At 36.0% G+C, this 10,699-nt stretch overlaps 1 non-coding gene across 1 annotated transcript; it reads left to right on the forward strand.

Annotated features, from left to right (window-relative positions):
* The first annotated feature begins 3,788 nt into the window (after positions 1-3,788).
* LOC111725924 lies at positions 3,789-3,895 on the forward strand. Its single transcript, XR_002773862.1, has one exon. It is a non-coding gene; the product is annotated as a U6 spliceosomal RNA (small nuclear RNA).
* The last annotated feature ends 6,804 nt before the right edge of the window (positions 3,896-10,699 follow it).

The following is a 10,699-nucleotide window of genomic DNA, read 5'->3' on the forward strand; positions in this document are numbered from 1 at the left end:
GAAAGTTATGCCTGAAGTGTTACCAATTCTACAGTCTTGATTAATAATTGTTTACAATGTTCAGTTTCAAAGGGACTTGAATAACTATGAGGTGTCAGAGGATATCAGATATTAGATGAGAGCACATAAAGTCTGTCAAAGCAAACATTTCATCAGAAAAAGTTAAACAGGTAGAAAGATTTTATTCAAGGCTATGGCTACAGGAGGGAGAGAACAGAACTACACTCTAAACTCAACTCCACTGAAACAAACATCAGGTGGATATTTAACCACTGAGATGGTGAGACTGAAGACAAGCCATCCATCTGTGTTTACTAATTGGCTTTACCCAAAGGAAAAGTAAATTTTTTTGTATCTTCATGACAGGAAGTAGTTTTACAACTGGGAATAAGGCACCTACTGAAATTAGGCTCTCTCCCTCACACAGTAACTGAGAGAAAAATAAAACTGGCAAGAGGTTCTTAAACCAATTTACATACATCTCAGAGGGGCAGAGAAAGAATTTCCAATTACAAATTTTCTAAAGTAATGCTCTACGAAAAGGATCAGCAACTACAATCAGAAAGAACGCTGTCAGAAGTTTAATCAAGCAAAGGGAAATATTTAGGTGCTCTTGGTAAGTCTTATAGCCAGAGATTCTAGCATAAAATTTAAGACCTAAGGATATAACTTTTTATTATTGGTATTTGACCAGGGAGAAACTTTAACAAACCTAAGTGCTCTTCAAGAATAGGCTCTACAGTCTCCAGATAATGACACACTGTGGGCAACAGTGACTAAGAGTTTCCTGAGTGTGTTTGGGGATTGAACCAATAGCTTGAAAATGCATTTTCACAAAGTGGCCAGCTGCCAAGTGCATTAGACCATTTGATGTGTTTCAAGTCTCCCTTTAATTTTCTATTTCTTACCCCCACTTCTGTAAGGCATTTCCACCACTGACCCTTATTATCACTCTAGCTTTAGCATTTGCATTGTGGCATCTGAATTCTTCATTTCTAATCATTTCTGATTTTCTCTTCTGGGGACTTTTCTGCCTTATCTGTACCCACATTTTTTCTGTAACAATAAAAATAAAAGCTACAAATACATATATATACATATGGATATATATATGAATCTCCAAAGTTTTATCCAGAGTTCTTTCCTAGATAATTTACTTAATTCTTGCAGTAGCCCTACAAGAAAGAGTCTCTTTCTGTTCCCATTTTACAGATGGAAAACCTGAAGCAGAAGTAATTTGACTTAGGGTGTACATTATTGTAGTTACATAGGAATTTTGAGAAAAAAGATATCCTTCTCATTATTTTATCTCCAGGATCTAGAATGAACAGGGCTTCTGCAGCAGATGCTATAAATATTTACTAAATTGGCTACCTTTCCATGACATTCAAATGTCTCCAGCATTTGTTCCGCATTCCCTCAGCTGCAATCCCTGTTCATGTTCTCATCTCCATCGAGTCTTGACCACTGTATTGCAACAGCACAGCAGGATAATTTAATTTTCCTGATACCCATTTTTTACATATCTACTCATTGTTCAAAAACCATAATGGTTCTGGAGGGAAGGGAAGGGAAGATGGCTGACTAGACCCAGCTTTCAAGAGAAGTTCCCATCCAGAGGGAGAGATAATGGCCAGAAAGAACCCAATAAAGGTGAAGGTTGGGAACTGAATTGAGAAAGAAGATTGATAACTGCATGTCATTCAGGTACAAAACCCATCCCAAAGAGGATAAGAGTCAATTTCCTCCCCTAAGAGAGTGGCACCTGTCACATAGCAGCATTAGTAGTACAATCCTGCAGGGGTCAAATTTTAGAGACTCACCTCCCCAATTATGTGGACTGCCAGAGGGAGCCAGAGGAGCCTAGGTACCAGAGGAGCAGTGCGGCTGGGGCAGGGGCATGGTCTCTGAGGGAGACAAACACTTGCTGCATCATTAACCCCTGGCTTGGAACAAACTCAAGTGGAACACTCCCTAGTTTTCATTAAGCACCTGAGGGATACAGGGTTCAGCTCCCCCTGCCAGCTACTGGAAGAATGTGGAGGCCTGGCCGAGGAAACATTGATCCTCCTTTGACTCTGGCAGGCGCAAATCCCTGGTGCATTTGCTTATTGGAGGGAACTAGGACGCAGCCCTGTGAGGTTCCCTGTGACTGAGCATGAAGGAGGTACACGGTGGAGAAGGAGGTGCCAGCTCCCCTGGACTAACTCTTTTGCTTGACGGGCCTCTCTGGCTCCACAGAGTATTGGAGTAAGTCACATTTAGCTGCCAGTGGACTCCTGCTGTTTAATAGCTGGAGAGTATTTGATCTCTCCCGCTTGATCAGTAATTGTGCTGACTGGGACAACTGGTTTGGAATCTTGACCTGGGCTGGTCCCTCAGGGACCCTCCAAGGTTGAGATCTGATTGTGTTGTAGAGGGAGGATCTGACTATCCTGTTCCAGTTGTTGCCCTTGGGGGGCGGAGTGTCTTAGTTGCTTGTATTTCTCCACAGCTGAGATTTCAGCCCAAAGCCACTGATTCACTAGAATTAGATAGAGACTAGCTGAAAACAAGACAGAGCCACCTAGTCCCATCAAACCAAGCAGGTCCTCAGAACCTCAGGCTACAGCACTGAGCAAGACATGTGAAAAGCCATCTACAGTCACCAGTCCCAACTTTGGTAAATGACTGGTTAATTACAACTTCAGGAGCCCTCAATTCAATTTCACCTTACCAGCTTCTCCAGCCAAGCTGTGAAAAATAATCATGGAGCAGAATCAGCAGAAAAACTCTGGCAACATGACTAATCAGAGTAGATCAATTCCCCCAAGGAACAACAAAGGAGATACAATAGAAGATGCCATTCATAAACAAATGGCTGAGATGTCAGAAATCAAGTTCAGAATATGGATGGCAAATAAGATTAATAGAATGGAAGTTGGAATTAGAAATTTAAGAAGAAATCAATGAATCAAGAAATTGATTATCAATATTAATAATCAAGAAATCAATGAATTCAAAGACAAAATCTCTGAAGATTTAGACACAGGGAGGCAAGAAATTGCAGACCTCAAAGAACTGAGAAATACAGTAGACTCCCTCAGTAACAGAATGGAGCAGGCAGAAGAAAAATGTCTGACATTGAAGACAAAGCTTTTGAATGCTTCCAAGCACTCAAAGAGAAAGAGAAGTGTAGAGCAAAAATAAATCATTCCCTGAGAGAGTCATGGGACCATGACAAAAGAGAGAACATTCACTTTCAGAAAGCCCTGAAGGAGAAGAGGATGGTCCTAAAGGCCCTGATGGTCTACTCCAAGACAGAATGGATAACTTCCCCAGCATGGCAAGAGATACTAAAATTCAGATAGCAGACAGTTTCAGAATCCCAGCATGACTCAATCCAAATAAAGCATCTCCTAGACACATTGTGATTAACTTTGCCAAAGTAAGATGAAGAAGAAAATTCTGCAAGCAGAAGTAAGAAAATCATAACCTACAAGGGGAAGAATATTATAATGATTGCAAATCTCTCAGCTGAAACTTTTCAAGCCAGAAGAGGATGGTCATCAACTTTTAATCTCCTAAAACAAAACAACTTTCAGTCTAAGATCCTTCATCCAGCTAAACTGAGTTGTATTAGTGATGGAGAAATCAAATACTTTAATGACATACACATGTTGAAGAAATTTGCCATAACTAAACCAGATTTCCAGGATATTCTCAGACCCATGTTCCACAATGACCAGCACAATGCTCTACCACCAAAGTAAACTCACACAGAGATTTTTGAACAAAATCCAACATCCATGCTCACTTCAGCAGCACATATACTAAAATTGGAACTATACAGAGAAGATTAGCATGGCTCTTGTGAAAGGATGACACTCAAATTCGTGACGCATTCCATATTTTTTACCCATCAACCCATGAATGGATCAATAAATTGTGGTATATGTACACTATGGAATATTATGCAGCCTTAAAGAAAGATGGAGTCTTTACCTCCTTCATGTTTACATGGATGGAGCTGGAACATATTCTTCTTAGCAAAGTATCTCAGGAATGGAAGAAAAAGTATCCAATGTACTCAGTCCTACTATGAAACTAATTTATAGCTTTCATATGAAAGATAACCCAATTATAGCCCAAGAATATGGGGAAAGAGGAAAAGGGGGGGATGAGTGCAGGGAGGGCGTTTGGTGGGACTATACCTATGGTTCATCTTACAGGGGTATATGTGAATCTTTCTAAATGTAGAATATAAATGTCTTAAAACAATAACTAAGAGGATGCCATGAAGGCTATGTTAACCAGTTTGATGAAAGTATTTCAAATTGCATATAAAACCAGCACACTGTACCCCATGACTGCATTAATATACACAGCTATAATTTAATTAAAAAAAAAAACCAACATCCACAGTGGTGAAATTATTAAAAATGTCCCCTGGACATTCGAAAAACTTGACAGCCAAAACACTACCAGGCTTATCAATTCTCTCAATTAATGTGAACGGTGTAAATTTTCCTCTAAAAAGGCACTGGCTGGCTGACTGGATGCATAAACTCAGACCAGATATCTGCTGCATACAAGAATATCATCTTACTTTAAAGTATACAAATAGATTCATGGTGAAGGGAAGGACATCTATAATTCAGGCAAATGGAAATCACAAAAAAGCAGGGGTTACAATTTTATTCATAGATACAATAGATTTTAAACCAACAAAGATAAGGAAAGATCAGGACGGTCACTTCATATTTCTCAATGGAAACACTCAACATGAAAAGATTTCAATTATTAATATGTATACTCCCATCCAGAATGTTCCTCAATTTATAAAGGAGACCCTAACAGATATGAACAATTTGATATCTTCCTGTACCACAATAGTCAGAGATTTTAACACCTCTTTGGCAGTACTGGATAGATCCTCCAAGAATAAACTAAAAAAGAAATAGTGGACTTAAACTTGACCCTACCACATATGGACTTAACAGGCATCTACAGAACATTTCATCCTAACAAAACTGAATACACATTCTTCTCCTTAGCTCATGGAACAACCTTCAAAATTTATCACATCTTAGGCCACAAGTCTAACCTCAACAAATTTAAAAGAATAGAAATTATTCCTTATATTTTCTTGGACCATCACAGAATAAAAGTTGAACTCAACAACATCAGGAATCTTCGTACTCAAACAAAGATATGGAAACTAAATATCCTTACGTTGAATGATAGCTGGGTCATAGACAAGATTAAGAAGGAAATTACCAAGTTTTTAGAACAAAACAACAATGAAGACATGAATTATCAGAACCACTGGGATACTGCAAAGGCAGTCCTAAGAGAGAAATTTATAGCATTGCAAGCCTTCCTCAAGATAATGGAAAGAAAAGAAGTCAATAACTGAATGGGCTTTCTCAAGCAACTGGAAAAGGAAGAACATTCAAACCCCAAACCCAGCAGAAGAAAAGAAATAACCAAAATTATAGCAGAATTAAATGAAATTGAAAACGAAAGAATCATTCAAAGGATCAACAAATCAGAAAGTTGTTTTTTTTAAAGATTAGCAAAATTGATAAACCTTTGGCTAACCTAACCAGAAACAGAAAAGTAAAATCCCTAATATCATCAATCAGAAATGATAAAGGCAAAATAACAATAGACACCTCACAAATTCAAAAAATCCTTAATGAATACTATAAAAAACTCTATTCTCAGAAATATGAAAATCTGGATGAAATAGAGCAATACCTGGAAACATTCCACCTTCCTTGACTCAGCCAGAAAGAATTAGAAATGTTGAATAGACCTATATCAAGTACTGAAATAGCAACAACTATACAATATCTCCCCAAAAAAGAAAAGTCTGGGACAAGATGGCTTTACATCAGAATTCTACCAAACCTTTAAAGAGGAACTAGTACCTATGTTAAATAAGCTTTTCCAAAAACAGAAAAAGAATACTTCCTAACACATTCTACAAAGCAAATATCACCCTGATCCCCAAACAAGGAAAAGACCCAACGATGAAAGAAAATTATAGACCAATATCTTTAATTAATATAGATGAAAAAATATTCAATAAGATCCTAGCAAACAGAATCCAGCTACACATCAAACAAATTATACACCATGACCAAGAGGGTTATATCTCAGGGTCTCAAGGTTGGTTCAACATATGTAAGTCTAGAAATATAATATATAACCTAAACAAAATAAAAAACTAAGACCATATGATTCTATCAATTGATGCAGAAAAGGCCTTTGATAGTATCTAGCATCCTTTCATGATCAGAACACTTAAGAAAATAGGCATAGAAGGGACATTTCTTAAACTGATAGAAGCCATATACAGCAAACCCACTGCCAATATCATATTCAATAGAGTAAAATTGAAAACATTTCCACTCCCATCAGGTACTAAGCAAGGATATCCACTATCTCCACTGCTATTCAACATAGTAATGGAAGTCTTAGCCATCACAATCAGGCCAAAGAAGGTGATCAAGGATATTTAAATAGGGTCCGAGGAGATCAAACTCTCACAATTCACAGATGATATGATCCTATACCTGGAAAATCTCAGGGACTCAACTACAAAACTCTTAGAAGTAATCAAGGAATACAACAGCATCTCGGGACAAAAATCAATGCTCACAAATCAGTAGCTTTTATATATACCAACAATAGTCAAGCTGACAATATAGACAAGGCAATAAAACCCAACAAAAACCCAACCAAACCCAACATCCCTGCTCTATTCCTTTTACAGTAGTGCCAAAAAAGATGAAATATCTGGGAATTTACCTAACAAAGGACATGAAAGATCTGTATAAAGAGAACTATGAAACTCAGGGGAAAGAGACAGCTGAAGATGTTAACAAGTGGAAAAACATACCATGCTCATGGCTGAGAAGAATCAATATTGTCAAAATGTTCATACTACCCAAAGCAATCTACAGATTTAATGCAATCCCTATTAAAGCACCACTCTCATACTTTCAAGACCTGGAAAAAATAGTACTTTGTTTTATATAGAATCAGAAAAAAACCTCAAATAGCCAAGACATTACTCAGAAATAAAAACAAATCAAGAGGAATCAAGCTACCAGACTTCAATCTATACTATAAATCTATAGTGATCAAAACAGCATGATACTGGCACAAAAATAGAGAGATAGATGGATGGAACAGAATAGAGAACCAAGAGATAAACCCAGACACTTATTGTCATTTGATCTTTGATAAGCCTATCAAAAACACAAATTGAAAGAAAGATTCCCTATTTAACAAATGGCACTGGGTGAATTAGCTAGCAACTTGTAGAAGACTGAAACTAGACACACACCTTTCACCATTAACAATAATTGATTCTCACTGGATAAAAGATTTAAACTTAAGACATGAAACTATAAAGATACTTGGAGAGAGTACAGGGGAAACATTTGAAGAAATTGGCCTGGGAAAATACTTTATGAGGAGGACCTCTTGGGTAATTGAAGCAATACCAAAAATACATTACTGGGATCTGATCAAACTAAAAAGCTTCTGCACAGCCATGAAAACAGTAAGTAAAGCAAACAGACAGCCCTCAGAATGTGAGAGGATATTTGCAGGTTATATTTCTGACAAAGGTTTGTGGAATGGATTAACAAAGGTTTGATAACCAGAATCCACAGAGAACTCAAACTTATTAATAAGAAAAGAGCAAGTTATCCCATTTCATTGTGGGCAAGAAGCTTGAACAGAAGCTTTTCTGAAAAAGACAGGCGATGGCCTACAGACACATGAGAAAATGCTCATCATTTTTAATCATCAGAGAAATGTAAATGAAAACCACTTTGAGATATCATCTAACTCCAGTAAGAGCAGCCCACATAACAAAATCCCCAAACTACAAATTTTGGCATGGATGTGGAGAAAAGGGAACATATCTGCATTGCTGGTGAGAATGCAAGCTAATATGTTCCTTTTGGAAAGAAGTGTGGAGAACGCTTTGGGATCTAAAAGTAGACCTGCTATTCAATCCTGCAATTCCTCTCCTAGGTATACAGAAGACAAAAATCACTTTACAACAAAGATATTTGCACCAGAATCTCTACTGCAGCCCAATTCATAATTGCCAATTCATGGAGGAAGCCCAAGAGGATTAACACTTGGATTAACAAATGTTATTAATGGAGTAATATTTTGTGGAATGGATTAACAAATTGTGGTAAATTAATACCATGGAATATTATTCAGGCTTTAAAAAAATATGGAGACTTTACCTCTTTTATATTTACATGAATGGAGCTGGAACATATTCTTCTTAGTAAAGTATTTTAAGAATGGAAGAAAAAGTATCCAATGTGCTCAGTACTATTATGAAACCAATATATAATCACCCACACTTCCATATGAATGATAAAACACAACTATAGCCCAGGATGAAGGAGGGAAGAGCTGGGGGAGGGGAAGAAGGAAGTTGGATGGAGGGAGGGTAATCGGTGGGACCACACCTATGGTGCATATTGCAAGGGTACATGTCAAATCTATTAAGTGTAGAGTATAAATGTTTTAACAATAATTAAGTAAATGAGGTGAATGCTATTTTAACCAGTTTGATGTAAGCATTCCAAATTGTATATAAAATTAGCACATTGTACCCCATAAATGCATTAATGCATACATTAATGGTTGCATAATGGTTTCCTATTTCTTTAGTTAAATTATTTGCATAGATTTGTGAGGTACATGTCCAGATTTGTTACATGGATATATTACACAGGGGTTAACTCTGGGCTTTTTGTATAGCCCTCACCTGATTAGTGTATAAAGTACCATTTAGATTATTTTTCATCCTACACCCCTGTAGTGGATTGCTGGATCAAATGGTAGATCTACTTCAGTTCTTTGAGAAATCTTCATAATTGTTTCCATACAAGTTGTACTAATTTATGTTCCCACCTGTAGTACATAAGTGTTGCCTTTTCACAACATCCATGCCAACATTTATTGTTTTTATTTATTTTTTTTTACTTTTTAATAATGGCCATTCTGACTAGAGTAAGATGGTATCTCATTGTAGTTTAATTTGTGTTTCTCTGATGTTCGTGATGTTAAGCATGTTTTCATATATTTGATGGCCATTTGTATGTTTACTTTCAAAAAATGTTTATTTGTCCACTTTTTAGTGTCCTTTGCCCATTTCCTAATGGGTTATTTTTTCTTGTTATTTGAGTTCCTTGTAAATTCTGCATATTAGTTCTTTGTCAGATTATGTCAGATGTACAGTTTGTAAATATTTTCTCCCATTTTAGAGATTGTCTATTTACTCTGTTGATAAGAACAGAGTTTAATGAAGTCACATGTGTTTATTTCTGGTTTTATTGCATTTGCTTTGAGGTATTAGTCATAGATTTTTTTTTTTTTTTTTTTTTGCCTAAGCCAATGTCCAGATGAGATTTTCTTAGGTTTTCTTCTAGAATTTTTGTAATTTCAGGTCTCACATTCAAGTCTTTAATCCATTTTGAGCTAATTTCTGTATATGGGGAGAGGTAAAGATACCTCTAGTTCTTAAAGAGTAACATTGAAACTCCAGAGTTTTGCCCTTGCTAGCAAAATCCTGAACTATATCTGCAGTCTTATATATATATATGATAGAAAATACATGTACAGAATATTTACTATGTACTCAAAACTCTAAAGCACATAACATACCTTATCTAATTTAACACTTAAAAAATTCATCATTTTGAGTCAGCCCAAATGGTTCTTGATTATCCAAATTTTAATGTTTCCAGGGTGGAAAGTTCTCCAATGACTCAGTATATTTCAGATTCAGATGTCTTTCAAGGACTGCTTTCTAATTTCTTTTTTATGACCCATTCTTCAATTTCTGCAACCAAAAGATTAATTCCTTATTAAACATGAAAATAATTAAATGTTTATTATTTGTCCATCTCCTACCCTGATACCCTAAGAGATGCCCTTCGTTGTTATGTTGCTTGTTTTATCTGTGTCTTGCTTCTGTAACTCAATGTATTAACATCATTTTATCCATCTAACTTTTCACAGTTCTTTGCAAATATTATTTGTTTATAATGACAAGACATTAGATATAGAGAGTTTTTCAGAGTTTTTTTTACTTCTGTAACTAAAAAGCACACTGGGAATGTGATGCAATTTAAATATTCACATCAGGAAAAGAATGGTAAACAGATGTAATTAATTCACAAATCTCTTAGAGAGGAAAAAGTAAATAAGGATGTTTGGCAGAGCATGTTTTAGTGGAGAGGGTTTGCCAATTTAAATAAGTTGTTTTAAATCTTGCCCTGTGGTAATCCCACAGACATTTCTGATGACTTTTTTTTATTCTGCAATATTTAGATAATTTTTGAGATGTCAATTAGTACTTAAGTTTTCAGTGAACACAACTTGATGAATAAACATGTTCATTTCATAAAGTTTTACATATAAGGGAACAAAGAATTTCCTTCTTGTGCCCTTTATTATATCATCATTCCTGGGAATGCAGGGGGAGTGGATCTTTAATTCAATCTTAACAATTCCCATCACTTGAGAAAAAAAAACAAATAATCTGAATTTTAAATAATTTAGAATATATGTCATTGGTTTTATGTTGATACCAAGCCATAATGCCCTTAGAAAATGAGGACAAGATAAGAATGACCTTTTTTTTCCCATTTATTTATTTATTTTATAT

The sequence above is a fragment of the Otolemur garnettii genome, unplaced genomic scaffold (genome assembly GCF_000181295.1).
Source record: "Otolemur garnettii isolate 467f Iridium unplaced genomic scaffold, OtoGar3 scaffold00002, whole genome shotgun sequence".
In the NCBI taxonomy this organism is placed as follows: Eukaryota; Metazoa; Chordata; class Mammalia; order Primates; family Galagidae; genus Otolemur; species Otolemur garnettii.